Consider the following 18,784-nt stretch of genomic DNA (forward strand, 5'->3'; position numbering starts at 1 on the left):
AAGCCTCCACTGCTCTGTTTGCCGTTTACATTGTTGTTCCATTCTTTGACTCTATTCAACTCTATTTTCTTCTAGGCAAAATCAAGAACTAGAATGAACAAGGTTTATGCGCACACATCTTTGCTCATCCTCCTCCTATACATTTCAAAAGTGTAAAAAAATTTATTGAAAGTTCATGAAAATGTGCCTCAGTTTTCTCCTGCTGTTTACCTATTCTGCTATTTTGTCTGTTACTGTAAAATTTGAGGATTTCAGCACATGACAAAGGGAGAAAAGGTTTTAATGGAAAGGACCTTGCTGAGTGCTGCTGACAACTAGGAAGAAGTGGGGGATCTTAGAGATTTGGGTTAGGAGATTGGCACTACTGGAACAATGTAATTTGAATGATAAAAAATAGTTCATGATGATTTTTCAAGGTATTCAAGGAGTTACACTAGAATTTGTTTTTACATGCATTTCTATTTTAACAAACTATCATACGGTATTAGGAGAAATGAGCATGAAATTAAATTTCTGCCATAAATGAGACAGACATCAAGACACACTTTAGAAACACAGTCCTAAATTGAATTTGGCCTTAAGTCTATGCAGACACAAGGGTCACAAGCAAAAAGAACACAAAGCTCAAGCTAGGCTTAATGAGATACTTTTGAGCTTTGTAGTACATTCCCTAATAACAAATTTATGCCTGAAAATCTCGCTTTGCTATCATACAGCCCCTGTGAGTTAAGGATGTGTTAGCTATTCCATTAACCCTTCCCCATTACCTCTATGGTTGTTATAACCAAAAAACCCTCATGAAAATAAGAAAGTTCAAGGCTGAAAGTCATCATGAAAAGCTCAATTGTTAGGCAGGAGCCAGCATGCCCAGCGAGCAGCTGGCAGTTGCTCATCTCCCCGGACGGTACTCGGCAGGTAGCAGTCAATCCTTTGCAGACCGACGAGCCTTGAGGTCAAAATGGGCATTTGGGCCCCCATCCTGCCGGAGCAGGCTGGAGGACGCAAGGACGGCAGCGCTGCTGCGTGGTGATGCTCTGCGCCGAGAGCCGTGTGGGATGTTCGTGAGTGAGAGGAGCGTCCTTCCGAAGGGAGAGACGGAGCGAGCGGGGCAGCTGGGAGGTGGCGGGGCTCCGAGCGGGGGGAGATGAAAGGAGGAGAAACTGAAAACAAGTATGCACGCCTCCGGGTCTCCAAAGGCTAAAGCTGTTAAACTTTGGAACCACACTAGCTCCAGGAAATAGCTGAAGTTCACATCCTATCCCCACAGTCTGCATTTAGCTGCACGTTTACTCTTAAGTTTATTTTTAATTTTACGGCTGGTCCACATGCCACCAGTTGGCCTATGCTTCTGGCCCTGCCATATTAACTTGGGAGATTCAAATAATTCTTTTTTTTTTTTTTTTTTTTGTAGTGCAATGCTAAACCAAACAGAAACTAACTTCCACATTCCCCAACTTTCTTTAACCGTTAATGGTTAATGCTTTCCATAGTAACTTTTACTTTAGGAATATACAAGAAAGCAATGTAAGCAAGGTGGTTAAAAAGTTAATTAAGGTTATTAAATGATAATAACACAGGAATCTGTTGCATCATGTACAAAATTAAGTGCTTTAAATCATTATTAATCCAGGAACCGAGGAATTAAACACTTGGCCAAGTAGTCAAGTCCCAGCCCTTCCTAAAATTGGGAACTTCAGCTGGCACATCTGGATCCTGCTCACCCTGCACAGAGCGGGGATCCGGCCCGGGGAGGCCAGCCCCAAGGCTTTTTCACGTCCCGACTTGGGAGCAGAGGGAGGAGGAGGACATGGCAGGAGGTGGCCAAGATGTGCGGCCACTTAGCATTGCACAGCAGAAGAAGGATGAAGAGCAAAGGGAAGCCTGTCAGGGGATGCTCCCTCAGGCTTTCCTGACCCGCTGTGGGACTAGCGGAGAAAATCTATCACCCAAGGCAACATCCGTAGCAGATAGATTTTCCCCACAAACACTAGAGGAATCTGAAAACCCACAGTAGCTGTAATGATGGCAGTTTTGACAATAATATTCATCTTGGCTGAGGTCAGGAACACACTTCTCTGAATGTGGAACATTCACAGGGAGTTAGTCATATAAACCCAGATGGCAAAGCCAGTCACAGCATGGAAGATTTTACTACAGATCAGGATTGGAGCTTTGGTGAACCCATAGCGCATTTGAAAGAAAATGTCTGTAGAGCATCTCAGATTAGTACTCACATAACGGTCGAAGCCTTTGCACATTTGGTAGAGGCTTTTTTTTAAAACAATGCCTAGTTTACCATAGCATTTTTAAATTGGTAAGTCACATTTCCATTGAGCAGAAAACTTTATGGTAGTTGGATGTGGTTTCAGGAGCAATTTTTAAAGAAATCTTCTAGTCCAACTCCTTCAAGGATCCTGTGTTACGTGTATAGGAAACTCTCACACATTCACCTCTGTCGTTAGTGCTAACACCTCTCACCAAACCCTTGTAAACAGTACCCTGTTTGTGTGAAATCAGCGGTGCCAATTTCTGCTGGATTTTGTTAAGCGCCTAAGTACGTGGTAGAAATCTGGCAGAGAGTGGGAAAAAATGAAGGTTTAACTGGCACCACAACAGTGTTAAAAGGGGGATTAGTATTAGCATGTGCTTTGAATTCAGAGTAATAGAAGTAAAACCAGACACGTTTTGTTTGGCATCTATTTCATGTCCCAGTGAAAATGGCATACCACCATTTGATCAGGCACAAAGCCATCCCAACAGATGGTCCCCAGCAGCAGCAGCCAAGAGACCATGTATGAACATCAAATGTGTTTGCAAAGGGCAGGACTCCAGGCTGCCAATGTCAAAATTGTTTTCCATTCCCAGCTTTCGTGCCGATGGCTAGCGGGGCAATGCAGCCACTCCGCTGGCCTGGGGACCAACCCAGCGCTGTGAGGAGGGTGTACGGTCAGGAACGTTGTCAGACCTTTTGTGCCCACCTCCCTCTGGCCCCTTGGAGGAGACCTTCATTACATTGGCTTACAAATGCTCCTGGACACACTTTTCAGGTGTCGGTAAAAAAGATGGAAGAAGCATGGGCTTCCGCTCCATGATTTTATCAGGACCTGTGTAGGCATAAAGGCACCAAAAGTGCTTACAAAATAGGTGCATCTGGGAGGCGAGACATTTCTTTAAGGACCAAACGAGCACAGACGAGCACATCTTACTGTGCCAGCCACTGCATGTTGCAAGGAGAGATTTTTTTTCAGTTCCCAATTAGCTGGCTGCTGAGTAAACCTGTCGCTTGTGTTCCTGGGCTGTAGCCTCCTTAGGTTGTGAGTTTGGTTTGCAGATGTTTAGTTAATCCACTGTGGATCTGAATGAGCCCCAGCTCTTCCCTCTCCTAGTCATCACGCCTTTATGCGCAGCAGCAAATGTCCTTCAGGCTCTGTTGAGCCTTTTGCAGTCACCAGGTATCTTCCTCCTGTTGTACCCGTGCAGGCACGTGCTTGGGTTCCCAGGAAAGACTGGAGCACTGAGATTGCAGCCAAAATCTCTGCTTCTCCTTCCCCTTTCCATCCTGCTCCAAAACAGAAGGTGTTTATAACGCCAGGCCTGGCCTGGGCAGACCCACAGGCACGGAGCAGGAGCGGTGGCAGGAGCTGCCTCCGGACGGCTCCTCGCCGTCATCCCTCTCGCTGGTGCACCGTGCAAAGAGAGGAGAACCCCGAGGCCACCTGGCTCTAAGGGGCGATCCCCACGGCACACGAGGGTCACTGGCTGCGGAGGGGATTTTCCACCTCTTCTTCATCTTCTACACGTTTTTTCCACTCCACAGGAGCCTTTACCCTTTTGAATTATAAAAATACTCCCGAGTTCCTTTGGAGTTCACAGTGCTGAGAATCAGCCTCTCTGTACTCAGGTTCATGGCTTAATTGCCATCCACCGTGTGTCGTGGCGTTGTCCATCAAGGAGCTTCCTAGGGCTTAACAAGCCAGACCCGTAAGCTTCATAAGCATGCAAATATAGACATATGTATTCCAAACAACTTCTCTCATTGCTGAAGTGCAGCCACCCGCCATGAATTGTGGCAATTTTTCAACAATGTGCAGCTGCATGACAAAACTGTGCAGGATAGGAAACGAAGGATACCTCATTTCAAGGAAACCCAGGAGGAATCTGAGGTTGGCTCCATAGAATTAATCCCACGTGAATTTGTCTCCTGACCAGGTTAAATAGTTGGCAAGTGGAAAGGAAACGAGAACATTTTTCATTAATACTGGGGCTTTAATTTGCTTACATTTGAACCCTTTTGTGTGTATGAACCTTGAAAATAGCTTGTGATTCAACATCAAATGCTTTTGCGCAATTGTCCTGCCAAGTGAAACTTGTTTGAGCTCCATTGATGTTCCAATACCAACAACTGATACAATCTGGCTAAATCCTAAATTTCCATTTGTTACGCTCTTTGAATGTTTCCAATACTAAATAACGTGTCAAAAAATGAGATGGATCTATGAATATGCTGGAGAGCAAAAAAAAAGGGGTTGCATGCACTGATCTGTATATTCAGTGAATACCAAAAGGTCCTGAATACCAAAAGGTCTCAAATCCGGCTAGGGTGCCAGACTTGGTGCCAAACTAACTCCAAACAGCTTTTCCAATAGCATCGCCCCTCATTAAGGTCTCAGGTCGACTCAGCTCTAGAAAATGCTGACAGGGTCAACACGACGGCACTTCCAGCAAAGTCTTTCAGCACCACTTAATGAATTGTGAGGTTTTTTCCTGGCAACACCTGCAGGTCTGTGGGAATTCGTCAATCACAGACTGAGCGAGCCTTGAGTCTGGGGCGAGAGAGAAGCAAAATATGTAGCTTGAAAATAATACCTCTGCCTGCAGCTTCCGACTGAACGCTCATCAAGGAGTAAGTCAAAACCAACCCATTTGTAGTGACTTTAGTTTTGCTCAGGTTTGACTTAGCAACAGGTACTTTATGTTTTCTACAGGTTTTGTTTCCTTTGGGTTTTTTTGTTTTTTTCTTTTAGAATGAAATAAGCAAAGATTATAGCAAAACTGCATCAGCTCTGTGTGCGTGAAGCAGAATCTGACATAAGGCCCTGCGTATCACATTGGCAGATTTTAAAATACACCTTTTCCACCCATTTAAAGCAAATACTGGAAAACAGGGAAGAGAAATGTCACAGTTTTGTCTTTCTATTATGAAGTTTTATGGTTCTGTCGGTGATATGTGCACATCTCCATATCAACTGGTAGCAGCACTGAAACAATGAAGTCTCCCGTGGTATCTCTGGCCCTTCTTCTCTTGAGGGATTTTTTTTTTTTCTTTTGTGGCAGGTCACAACATTTTGGAGAAGGGTGTGCTGCCAGCATCATGCTTAAGGACTCCTGTGATGCACAGCAGCAATTTCAGGTTTGACCTTTCGCCGACTTCTTTGCAATTGTCGTGGTTTAACAATCAGCTCTATCCCAGCCGAAACCAGGACGCCAATCCGGTTCAGATACTTACTGGACACCTGTGTGGTTTTGCCTTTTAAATTCTTCTTCCAGTGGGTGCAAGGCCGCTTCGCTTCCCCGCGCCTCCCGCAATATTGCTGACAAGGAGCGTCAGTGGGGGAGTTTTTCCAGCTTTCCAGGACTGTGCTGCCATCTCCTGATCAAACCTGAGGCTTCCCCTGCTCGGGACGAGGCCCAGCAACCTTTTTCCTTCCCTTTCCAGAAAGGACAGCAAATGGCCTTTGACCTCTGGCTATGCTGCTGCCTGCTCTGCATCCCCTGCCTCCCGCCTGCTCGGTCTGGCACGGAGGTCCTGTCCACGCGGAGGACGCCCGTGAGCACCCAGGCACCGGGGCTGGAGGAGGAAGACTAGGAGGAGGAGGAGGAGGAGGAGGAGGAGGAGCAGGTCTTCCTCCTCAGGGCTCTCCCTGCCAGGGGCAGGAGAGGCTTGGCCAAAGGCCGTGCCCGTTCTGGGAAGATGAGGCCCATTTGCTGAATTTAAGTTTTCGGGAAATTCAGCCTAGATTTTTAGGAAGGCTCTTTTCCCGACACGTCCCAAACCCACCTTTTTCGCTGCGCTCGCTATTCGCCCACCTCCCCGGTAGGACTCGGAGGCCTGCGGGTCTTCGCCCCATCTCCCAGCCCCCCTGCCCCACCTCGCTGCCGCGACTTTCAGCTTTCTCTTTTCCCTGCGGCAGCACCATGCTGCACCAGCCGCCTCCCCGCCGCCCGGCCTCCTCCGCTTCCTCGCGTGGAGCCACCGCGCTGCTGCCTCCCTTCCCCCCGGCCCCGCACCGCGCCCCGCCGGGGGCCGGCAGCGCCGCACCGCGCCCGCCAGGGGGCGCCCCAGGGCCGAGGCGGTACCGCCTGACCCGGCCGCTGCCGTGGCCGCGCTTATCCACCTTCAATTTTTATTTTTATTTTATTTTATTTTTTTATTTTATTTTATTATTTTATTTTATTTTATTTCATTTTATTTCATTTCATTTTATCTTATTTTATTTCATTTTATTTCATTTCATTTCATCTTATAGAATTTTATTTTATTGCGTTTCATTTTATTTCATTTTATTTTATTTCATTTTTTAATTGAATTTTATTTAATTTTTATAATTTTTATTTTATTTTATTTTATTTTAACTGTTTTGCCTGAAGGCACCCCCACACACATACCCCTACGCTTGGTAGGTCTAAGAGCACGTTTTGCAGCAATGATTGAAGGGATACGCTTGCTAGCTTGAAAGGAACAAGTAAAACGCTGTCTGCTCTGCTGTACATTTATAATGGCAAAGTGTTTCCCTCTCAGATGGTCAGTGGCGCTCCTGCAACCAAAACCAGAGCGATATTTATTCTTTAGCTCCTACCTCCCTTATTTATTCAGGTTTGTTTATCTCAATAAGTGAGCCATTATTGGAAAATCTTTTTAGCAATAAGGCGTGAATTTGCTACTATGCTCCTTCTAATACAGGAGTAAAGATTTAATGGCGGCGCACCACCTCTCTTACAGTATGTTTTCTGTTACTAAAGTAATGGCAAGTGGAATAAGAGACAGGTGGTGGTATCTATAAACTCTGCTAATGGCCCCATCAACATATGTTTAATGTATTCTAAACTATACTTCACATCCTACTGTTGCAAGTACATTTCCTCTGGCACCTCTTCTCAACAAAGAAATTTGGAGGGGAAAGGAAACATTAATAAACCCAAAGCGCTTAATTTAAAAGCTGATATAAAGTGTAATACTGCTCGTAAGAAGGCTTATTTGACAAGAGATCAGCTCATTATAGACCTCAATAATTTTGTTGCCAGCATTAGTGAAAACCTTTGACAAAGCAAAGGCTTTTTAGATATAGTTATGGCCTTTCTGCTGCATTTGGTGTTTGATCATGTCATGCAACAGCATCACTTTCTAATGGATTACAAAAGCCGACCGGTCATGAGACAACCCTGGGTAAACTTTTGTTGGGAGAAAAAAACCGTCCAGGTCTACAACAACGGGTGCTCCATCGCTTAGCTTTTTAAAACATACCTTCCTCTATTAAAAATGTATTTTGTTATCTAACGCGCAGGTGTATTTCAGGCTGCATTCAGATCCCCTGCTTTTCGGTGAGGCTTTGAACAAGCCTGCCCTGCCGTTTCACCTCCAGACTTTCCGAGGGTGAGCTTTGGGTGGTGACAACTTGCCTTCCCCCTCCTCCCTGCCCCCAAGGAGCCACCAGCACAGCAGGGCCGTAATCCCCGGCAATGTCACCAAGTGTTTTGAGAGCACCGATAACAGCGATGAGGGCGCTGATCGTCCTTGCGCCGGCAGTACGTATCCAAAGCCTCGCCGATGACTTCAGAGTGAAAACAGCCATCTTCAGAGTGCAGAGCTCCCACGAAGAATTATTGCTGCAGAAATAGTCTCCTGGGAGCGTGTGAAGTCAAGACTCCGGTCATTAGGACCAAATTCTGCCTGATCCAGTCATGAAATCCCTACTGAAATCAACATTTAGTGTGGCAGAGAAAAGCAGAATTCGGATGCCGTAGTTTCTAGCTGCCCCGCAGAGATTATCCTGAACGTGCATCGTGTGAAACAGCTCCTGCCGGGCAGCCTGGCTTAATAGCACTATTACACCTCATCACCTGGCGCGCTTTCTTCCAAAGAGTTGTGTTTCTTGAAAAACACTGTAAGTGCTGTGTTAGCATGCTTGTCCTGGTGATGTGCTTATCTAGCAACGGTGACAGCCAAAATTCCCAGCTGTATATTCATATACCGTAGTATTCATAGCATGCCTCTGATTAGCAGTATCTAGTCTAAGCCGAAATCACTCGAATGGACCTATTTTCTCGTACCCTGCTCAGGATACAAGGCCCTTTCCAGGGGCCAGACATGGTAATTTTGTCCCACATGCACTACGGGGAGAGGCTGAGATCCGATACAAACCTGTGGGTTCTGCCCTGGGCTTTTTAAAATGCTGTGGCCGTGCCTCATTTCTTTGGATTGATTTCCTAGTTACAGGTACATGCTTAGGGTAAAAAAGGGAGGCAAGCAGGAGAATAAAAGAAATCGCCAGAAATTCAGAAGGCCTCTACAATATGCTCTAAAGGGCTGTTATAGATTGTTGTTATTGATAGTAACAAACCCATTCATTATCATATTCTAGGAAAAAATACAAATATCTTCTATTCATATGAAGAAATAATTCAAATTGCTTTTGTGTTGTCAGTGCTATGCCAGAGTCATGTTATGACTTCCAACGGAACATTAGTTTATGTTTTTTTCCGTTATTACAGAGGATCAGTTCCACACTAATGAAATGAAACACTTCAGCCTGCACTTAGCCTTAATTGAAAGTCAATGAATCTACTCATATATGTAAATCTAATTCAATAAAAGCAGGACTGGAATATACAGCAATCTGCAGGATCAGGCCCTAGGAATGTTTCCTCTTAATGATTAAGGAGGATTTTCCTTTAGATTCACTAGGGTGTCCCTTTAACCCCCATTTTAGCCAGTGCAGCTCTTTGTCCTGAATGCTGTTATTTACTAAGAACACCAGGGAAACAGATCAGCTACTAGAAACTCTTATTTGACTTAGCAAATACGATCTCAGACACCCAAAGTTACTCTTCATTTCTCAAACTCTGTAAAAAAAATTTTAAAGGGGTAACACAATTTCAATAACTCCTCTGTGTTGCAGTGTCACTGTTGGAGCCTGTTTTCCCTCTTGTTCTAGGTTCTGATTTTGCTTAGGGGTCAGTGAGGATCAGGGATGAGAAAGAGGTGTTGAAGATGATCTCCTGTTTGTCTATTTTTGCTTTTACTTTCACGAGCCCGTCTCTCTTGTCACCGGCTTGCCAGACCCTGCTTTTACCCATCTAGCTTGGTAACAGAGCAGTGCCTCACAGTGCTTCGTATGTAGCGTGGGTGGTGGGTGTCTTACGCAGTGTCACGATGGAAGCAGATGGGACTGGATTTTAGCATATTGCCAATAAAGCAGAGCCGGACTTCCTCTGACTCTTCCGGCTCCATGTTCGAGCTGATGTTTATAAGGGGTACGAGCCAACAGAGGGAGGGTTTGTCACTGTTAAAGAATATGTAGAATATGTACACACTCAGCAAAGACCAAGACCAAGGCTCTCAGCGGCAAGAGCACAGCTTAGGGAGGCTTTCCCACAACATGCTGTATAGGCTTGCTGCTTTACCTGCATGTGAAAGATCAAATCTGTGTCACTTGAAATCATCCCCGAATTTTCCTTTCCCTGTGCCTTCCCATGTCCTGTTATTTTTTCTATAAAATCCATAGTCTAAAATGTTGCAGATTTCACCTGCTCATCTTTTTTACCTCCGTATTCATTCCTGGTAAGGTGCTAGTAATTGTCTCAGTTGTACACTTGCAATATTGGACTTTACATACAAACTTGCTGAGCCTCAGCTTGCAGTATAGTATTGCAGTTTGTTTCCTTAAGGTTGTTTGTGGCTCTCTCACAGCCATCCATTGATACTGAAGCAGAGATGGTTAACAAATACAAGCTGGGAAAATCAGTTGATCTTCCGTTTGCTGAAGGCCTGATGGAGAGCTGTACTGCAGTAGCTAATGCAAAGTTCTGGTTAAATATTGTCCTACCGTTTGCACTATACCGTCTGTTGTTTTTACACTAAAGGCTTAGCAGAGGTTGGAGGCAGTATTGACTTTGTAATTAAACTATTTTAACTTCAGGATTTTGTAATCACCGTACTTAAACCATCTGTTATGGTACATGGGCAACTTCCCCACCCCCCGCTCCACCCCTCCTTTCCAGGAGCAAAACGCCATCGTGTTTTTAATTGCAAAGCCCCTCTTACGATGCGGATAGAAAGGGAAAATGAGGATAATTTCCATTTTCTAAGGCAACGTGCAAAAGCTCATGGAGCATTCGCTCCTTGCGAGGGGAGGTGCATGCAGGACTTCCACTCCTGGCTCCTCCTGTCCCCTGGTCCCAGGGGCAAAGCAGAGGGCTTCTTAGCAGACCACCTCCCTTTCCTGCCCAACTGCTCCCCCCTCGCCGGGGAATTCCACCGGGAGAAGTGAGGAAAGGGGATGGAGCCTCAGGTCTGCCGGGGTTGCTCGCGTGGGGAACCACAGCTCTTTGAGGTTAGGGAAAGAAAACAGAAGAAAAGGTTAAGGTAGAAGACAAAGCAGTAGATTTTGCGAAGCTTTGCGTCTGTTGACCTACCTGTGTATCTCCCTGGCTGACCAAGACATCCAACACCTTCTATCTGAAGTTCTCCATGCTGCTCAAACAGTAGCGCCCCTGCCTGTATAATCTTAGACAAATCCCTCAGGATTTGCCTACTCCTGCAAGCTGCACTAAGTCAGTATGGAGAAAGCCATAGCAAACCATTCCGGGAGTATAACGATCCGGCATTCCCAGCGAAATGAGCATTAGCGCTTGGCAACACCAAATTCTGGACTTTTCACCAATGTAACTAAGTCAATGCAAAAAAGATGACCTTAGCCAAAACAGCTATGATAGTAATACTGCTAGGTATTAAAATCTGGACTGTCTTTCTCTGCACTGGTAAAACAAATTGTCAGCATCTTTTCCTTTCTCCCACTTGTGTGGGATTCTTTTGTTTTGTTTTGTTTCGTTTCACCGGGTTGGGTTGGTTTGCAGTTTCAGCAGATCCAAATGCATGCTGAATGTGTGCTGAGATAAAGTAGGGGGGTTCCTATTTTACATGTACAACGTTAATCAGAAGTCTAGATTTTTGATTCCTGGTTTGCTGCTCTGAATTTAAATCACTAGGTCAGACATCTTTGTGCACCCCTTAGTTAAAAATGTCTTTTAATTTTGCTTCGTCTTGCCTCAGTTTGCTGTGTTCACCTACATTTTCTTACAGGCAGTCAGCTCAGCAGAGCTCTTTTGACCAGTGCATGAGAGGAACGCGCTCTCACATCCTGTCACATAACCCTGAGGTACTGAAAAAACGAGAGGTACAAGTGGCAGGGAATCTTCCCAGTTGTACTGAGCAGAATTCACTTTTTCCCTTGTTCTAATTTGCCAAAGAAGATTTTTCTTTCAGAACAGATGAAAGTGCTAAATCAGACAGCAAATGTTCTATATACTTAAATATCAGATCCAATTGTTCTCCCATGAATCGTGCCCATCACACACATTGTGTAGACCTACGCTTTGATCACAGCCCAAGTTTGTTTGGCACTATAGCTTCTGAAGCTCTTTTTGGGGACAGCAGATAAAGCAGTGCTTGAGGGAGGCAGATATTTGCTGTTAAGCGGTGCAAGCACACCAGGACTCCTGAGGCTGTATTTGTGCGTGTAGATCGAGGGCTGGCCACCCTTTGGTGTGTCCCACATGGCCTGCCCCACTGACTCGTTTCATGAATCTGTCTCAGGAAAATGACAATTTCTTCAAAATTCCTGGAGGCTGAAAGAAAATTGGTCAATGCAGCGTGATTGTAGGTGGGTGAGAAATTCCATTTAATTCAATCCTGTCTGACAGCAATTACCGCTGTTATCAATGATACTGGGTTTCACTAATTTCTATCCCCTTTGTAAAAGAAACAGCATGTTTCTATTTACTTCCCTTGCTAAACAAGGACCCTTGTACCATGCTGTAGTTGTGAAAAAGTGTAGCATGTCACCTGGTGCTACCATAGGCAGGTGACATGAAGAAAGACCCCCCCCCCCCCCCCCCCCACGGCCCACCCCCACTCTGTGAATTTTGTTTATATCTCTGCGGCTCTTCAGCATGCACTTGCCTGGCAAGGCCATTTTGTTAATGCCAGTCAGCAGGAACTGCTGAGTGCGCAACACTTCGGAAGAACTGTTTGCTTACTTGAGAAACTAAAGGCAGATATGGAAGCCTTACCTTACCTTTCTGATTGTCCATAAGCTGAAAGAATGGAGGCTAGCATCTTCAGGCGCTGGACCCCCAGCTGCAAGGTTTTTTTACATGTTTTTATGTGTTGTTCTGCTCAGTATTGCAAGGGTGAAGGGTGTTTCTTTAAAGATAGAGAGGTAAGTATTGCTATAGAAGTAAGTTTTCTATAAATTAGGTGCCTGGATATTTTTAGAAGGTATCTTCTATTACTTACGGGATTAAGGATTAGATCCTCCTATGTATCAAAACCTCTCTGCACCCACCAGTGTTAATAAAGCTGAACTCCAAACTCCATTTTTAAAAATGCTTGGGCACTTGTTAGCTTATCTCCCTAGTCACCTCTCAGCTTAGCCACAGGGACATGTAACACATAGCTGGGTGTTGATTAAACACACCTTCTCCGCTGCACACTCTCTGGATATCATCCAATTTCAGCTGAGATGTTGTGTGATGCCCAGCTCAATCTGCTCTGCTTAGTAAGTGACTAGTATTTCTTGGAGGTTGGTGTTAACTCTCATTGATTGCGTTGTTGGAGGGCTGCAGCCAGCCTGGGGCAGGGACTCACAGAGTAAGCCTAAGCAGGTGGGCAAACATCTCACCCTGACCTCGCAGACTGCACTGAGACTTTCCAGGGCCAACAGCCATGAAGGGACTTAAAGCTTGTCATGTGCTCTACGGCATAACTACCGCGTGTCCTGTTGCCAGCCAGACTCCTCAGCCTCAACGGAGGTGTCTGGGATCCCCACAGGATGCGTGGAGAGGCTCATGGAAATCATGCAAGCCACAACTCTAAGAATCTGTGTGAGCAACAAGTGCTAAGCAAAGGGATTTGCTGAGCAAAAGCATCCCTTGGGGACAGCCACCTGCCAAACCCTATTTTGCCTGGAAGTAGACAAGAGAGGGACGCAGTTCCAGGCCTAAATAGTTCAGTTTTGCTTGTGTCTGATTTGTCCAGGACTCAGGGGTATATCACATACCTGTGATAGCTCATGCCTTGACTACTGGCAGAAGTAGCATGAACCTCATTCCCAGCTCCTTGAACGAGAGCAGGAGACGTGCAAGGCTACTCTTGGAAGACTATGAAAAGGCTCTGGAAGAAAATCTGGTTCACATCGATGATATAGAGTAGACGTGGACCTTGAAGTGGACAAACTTTTTTTTTTTTTTACTGTTTTCCTGCTGAGGGAACTGTTTGGGGTGAAGCCAGGTTGTACTCCAGCAGTTAAACAGGATGAACTGTATAATCAGGAGATAAAGACCACTCCACAAAGCACAGGAACAAACCAAGCTGACTATACAGATACGTCTTTAGCTTCTTCTCATGGCACTGCTCTGCTTCATGTAAGATTTGGAGCAGGATCAGAGATCTGATTTTCTTCCAAATGAGCAAACACCATGATCAGCTGGAATAGCTCAATATCAAACTTAATCTATGGCTCGGTTCACATTTATTTATTTAAGTGAAGTGTTACATCCCCAGTACAATGGACAGAGTCCATTTCAGTCTCAGCCTCAATATTTTACTCTTTTAAGATTTAATTTCCCTAGAATTTTCCACATACCCTTCATTTAGAATGCAATTCACCTTTCAATTTTAGAAGGAACCTAATAGTGTAGGTAACTTTTTATATTCTTTTCTAAAATTCTTTAAAAATTATCCATACTATCAATTATAAAATGAGGAGCATTTTGGTAGTTTCAAAAATGGAACTGAAAGAGAACTGTTACATGTAGGGTACTGATGGCAGTTCATCAGCTATTTTTCTGGACCCAGAAGCTGGATAACTGCTAGCTTAAGCATGCCTGGTGTTTGGCCATATGATCCCTAAAATTAAAGTACTTACCAAGAACTGAAAGATGGGGGCTGTCAGAAAATCACAGCCACTGTGGATCGGGTGCAGAGGACAGATCCAGTATATCAGCCAGTGGATGGCACGCTTACGTAGGAAAAAACTCATAGAGACAAAGTAAAGATGCTGTTAGAGGATGCTGTACATCTGGGCTAGTGTTTGAAGGGTGGTCATACTTTGAAAATGAAGCTTGGTAAAGACTGTATTAGAGAGAAAGGAAGGGCTGTTTATTGTCCACTTCTGTATTGCATACATTTGGTATTTTTACTGTAGTGGAGATTTTCTGAAACTTGTCATTTTAATTAAATTTTGAGTGATCTCTACGTAACTTGATGTGAAACAGGTAACTAATCAATAAAGTCAGCTTCTGAACAAAACTGAATGGCATAAGAAAATTAAATATGACAAGAATTAAAAAGGCATATAATATCAAACTCTAAATATACTATTTTACTGTAAGTCTCTTTTAACTGTAGCAACCAGGGCACAAGGGCAGTATGAACATGTGGCCCTTTATTTGATCAAGGATAATAATCAACTAAGCCAAAAGGAAGGGAAGTAGATTTTCCTCGTTCAGCTGGTAATATAACCTTTTACATGTTTTGAATTGTGCAACCATTACTCCATGCAGCATTGTAACATGCAGCCATTGTTAAATGGGGGAAAACTGCAAATAACAAAGAATCCAAAATGTAGAAAAATGGTATTTGTTGTCACTAATTATGCAGTGGGCATGATATTTTGTTTCCCTGCATTTCAGATCCCAGTCCAGCTTTTCTCCTGTTTTACCTGCTCATGCCTCCGTTGGCAGGCAAAGGCCCTGGTGAGAAGTAATTCTGCTGAGCCTTGTTATTGCTGCAAATGTCTGTTGACCACGGAAGCAGCATAGTTTGTGGTAGGATCTCCTGCTTTCCTGGTCTTTCACCATCCCAGTAATGTTGATTACTTGAGGTCTAATCATTAGTGATGATGCAGCATCTCTCTAGAGGCTACAGATCCTACAGTCCTTTCCATTAAGGCTATCATTCTCATCTTAGGCTGTGAAAGATGCACCTCTTCTCCATCAGAGAGGTTTCAGCTAATGATTACTTAGACGTGCATTGATCCTGGCTTACGGTTACTGACCTAGTCCTAGCCTTTTATTCCAACTTAGTCCAGGCCTTTTATTCCAACTCTTAACTGAAGCTAATGACTATGTCAGTGACTCTTACTAATTTCAATAATGAGCTTAGATCCTTGCAGGTCTTAAATTCATAATTAGTTCAGATTCATTGCTTCATATTGGCCTGAATCCCAACCATGACTTTAGATTCCCCAATGCCAGCCTTAGAAGTATGATTGACAATGTAGTCTCCATCACCTAAGCCCTCAAATTAGCCTCACTCGTTTCTCCTAGACTGGGCTTTAACCTAAATGGCTCATCTTCTTCCATTTCCAAATGTAAATTTCAAATCAACTTTAAGTCTGCTCTTAAGACTAGACTTTGAAGGAATCATAACTAGATCACCTGGTCTGGCAGTAGGTTTCATATAAGCTCAACAACCCCTGCTAAATGCAGAAACAACCCACCTTCACCAGTTCCTGCCCAAGTAAATCTTCATTTTAATTCTGACTATAATATTAATCTATATTGGTCTCCCTATATTCTGTTTTATCTAGAACTCAGCATAGTTTGTGGGTCCCTCTAAGCAGCAGTATTAAGCCGAGCTTGATGGCCACTTCTAAATCCAGTATTGACTCATGGTCTCAGCTTCATGTTGACCCAACCCCTGAAGTTAACCCTAATGCCAAAGCTAACTCAGATTTAAGCTCCACCCTGAGTACATCACTAAGAAGAAAGCAGCAAACTTTCTTGAATTAACTATGTTAAGTTAAACATACCACGCAGGCCCTACTGGCAAGAGCCATAAGCCAAGCTCAGGCATTATCCAGGCCAACATAGTAGCCTGAATCCAAGCCCATAAACCCAGTTATAGCTATTCCCAAATCCTACAAACAGAGCTCATCATAAAAACAAGACCCATGACCTATTTCAGACAAGTGATTTAGTATGGCTTTATAGGCCCTTATTTGCAACAGTCATAAGGCCCATACTAACCAGCCCACCTTTGCACAGACCCCCAAGGCCAATATCAAATTTAATCCAATCCCTAAAGATAGATTAGTGATTCCAATTAAACCATAGCCCAAAACTAGTCATACAAAAGTCTGTTAATTACAACCTGGGGCATATCAGCCCTAAAACTAACACTAATCTATCTCTTCCCAGTTATCAAAACCAGTTAAGGCATCCTGCATTACCTAGCAGGTAATTACTAGCAAGCAGCCTCCACAATTTTAAGTGTAGCTTGATGGCCCCTTTCATTTTAGCACAGTAATATTGGTTGCTGTGGAACTCCCAGCCATACCTCTTTGTCCTGAGGCATAGCATTAATGACATATATCGTTACTTTCTTGATTCTACATATTCTTGCATTTCTCTGGCTGACCTTTGGCTCTGTTCCTAACAGATTTAGTTTCTTTAGTGTCAAATATCTGCTTTTCCAAGAGTGATAACGTCTCTACGGTTTTTCTTTAAGAAGTGCTCCAAGAGTGGGTTTTTTTGTCATTGTTTCTTCCCTGGACCACTTGCTTCATAAGCCTAAAGTCCACTCAGTCCTGATCCCACACCGAGGGAAACAGCACTGTGCTGCATCATATAAAGCATCTGTTCCTATTCCAACATATCTGTGATCTTCTAATAGTCTGCCTTAAATATAAGGTTCTGCTAAATGGCTCATCTCTACCTGCTGCACTGCAGGCTCCCTTCCTCTGTGACCACTCGTCACTCACGTACTAGACAGAGATAGCTGGCAGCATGCTGGTCCGACCAGTAAGAGGCATTTGGCTTGTGGGTTGACGGTATGATACACAGGTTTACTTTTTACAAGTAATTTCACTGTTTTCACTACACATTTAAAGGCAAAGGCAAACTTTCTTTTGTTAATTTTCAGTCTGAAGCAAAATTCCCATGGTCCTAATTGCCTTCAGTGTCAAAAAACTGCACCTCTCTTCCAGCTGAATTCTGCGCTGCTAGACACGGGCTCATGGCACACAGGACAATCGGTTCTTCAATATTGCTTTGTCTTAGTTGATATAATTTGTATTAGCATCAGTTTTACTTTAGAATTGGAAGCAGATTTGACCTGTTCATCCATTTCTTTTGCCTTTTCTAGCACCAGTTCAAATTCACTGATATTGGCAAATAGATCAAAAGGATTTCATTTTTCATCTTTCCTTCTCAGAAAAAAACCCCCGACCTTTTTTTTCCCTTTAGGCAATATTCATTTGACACTGACTGTACTCAATATGTACAATTTTTTGTCACAGATTTTCTGGCATGTATACATTAAAACCAACATAGTAATGCATCCACAAAAATGCAACTGAGCTGAGTAATACAAGACCATCAAGTGGCAACTCCTTTGATTCTTCATATTTACTGTAATGCTGCTATACTACCAAAGGTAAAAATTTTCCCACGGGGTCTCCACAAAAGTTACGAATGATTTCATTTCCCACAGACAAAACTGACTGAATTCATCAAACCACATATTTGACTGAACTAATTGGTCATAAAATGGAAATTTCTCATTTGGTTTTGCTAGTTACAATTATTATGGGTTTGGTTTGTTCTGCAACGCTATGAGAAAGCTCTCTTAACTGGCTATTTGAATATTAAAATATGTTTTTACTCCCCTTTGCTGTCTATAATGAACTGCAGTTTACAACAGTGTGATACTTCATGCTACTCCGTTTTGTAGCCATAACAAGAATCTGCACATTTAATATTGTTTCTCATCTCAGATAAAGTACAGATAAAGTAATTTACGCCAAAAAAACAACCCACAATGCAAAATGGTTCACATGAAAAAACAGAAAATGACTGGAAATCATGCATATAAATCACATATGAGTCACTATGTACCATGAACTGTGCTTTTTATGTAGGGCCTGACGGACTAAGACCCTGTCTGCTAGTGGCTGCCTACTTCCTCTAAATTCTACATATTGGTCTCATGTAAATTCAACAATCTGGAAGTTTCCAGCTTAAAGGAATTATTTATGCCACGCCATTTGTCAGCAGAGGGAGCCAAGCATTTCAGGATAGCGACATATCCCTTTCCATAGTGGCCTGTCCCTTACCTTTGTACTCCCCTTCCCCATCTTATCTCACTTGGAATGGGAGGGATCTATCACTCTTCACTGACTATAGAGGTGACCCGCTTCTGCTCAGATAGGAAACCTGACTTTTATAGGACTAATTTTAGCAGAAAATATATCCTGTTCTGAATAACCATGAAGAAAGAACTCTTTTGCAGTACTTACTTTGTGTTCTGTAAAGCCTTACCCAATAAATATTTGTTTGAACAGCCTGTATTACCACTACATGTCATTGGGAATTCTTACGGAACCCAAAACTTTCTTGCAGCATTTTGGCATTTTTGGTGACAGAATAAGACTTCACCCTGAATTAGGAAGCAACTGAGCTGAAGCTTCTACATCTGAATTACTGAACTATGGTGTCTCATTTC

The sequence above is a fragment of the Accipiter gentilis genome, chromosome 15 (genome assembly GCF_929443795.1).
Source record: "Accipiter gentilis chromosome 15, bAccGen1.1, whole genome shotgun sequence".
Taxonomy (NCBI): domain Eukaryota; kingdom Metazoa; phylum Chordata; class Aves; order Accipitriformes; family Accipitridae; genus Astur; species Astur gentilis.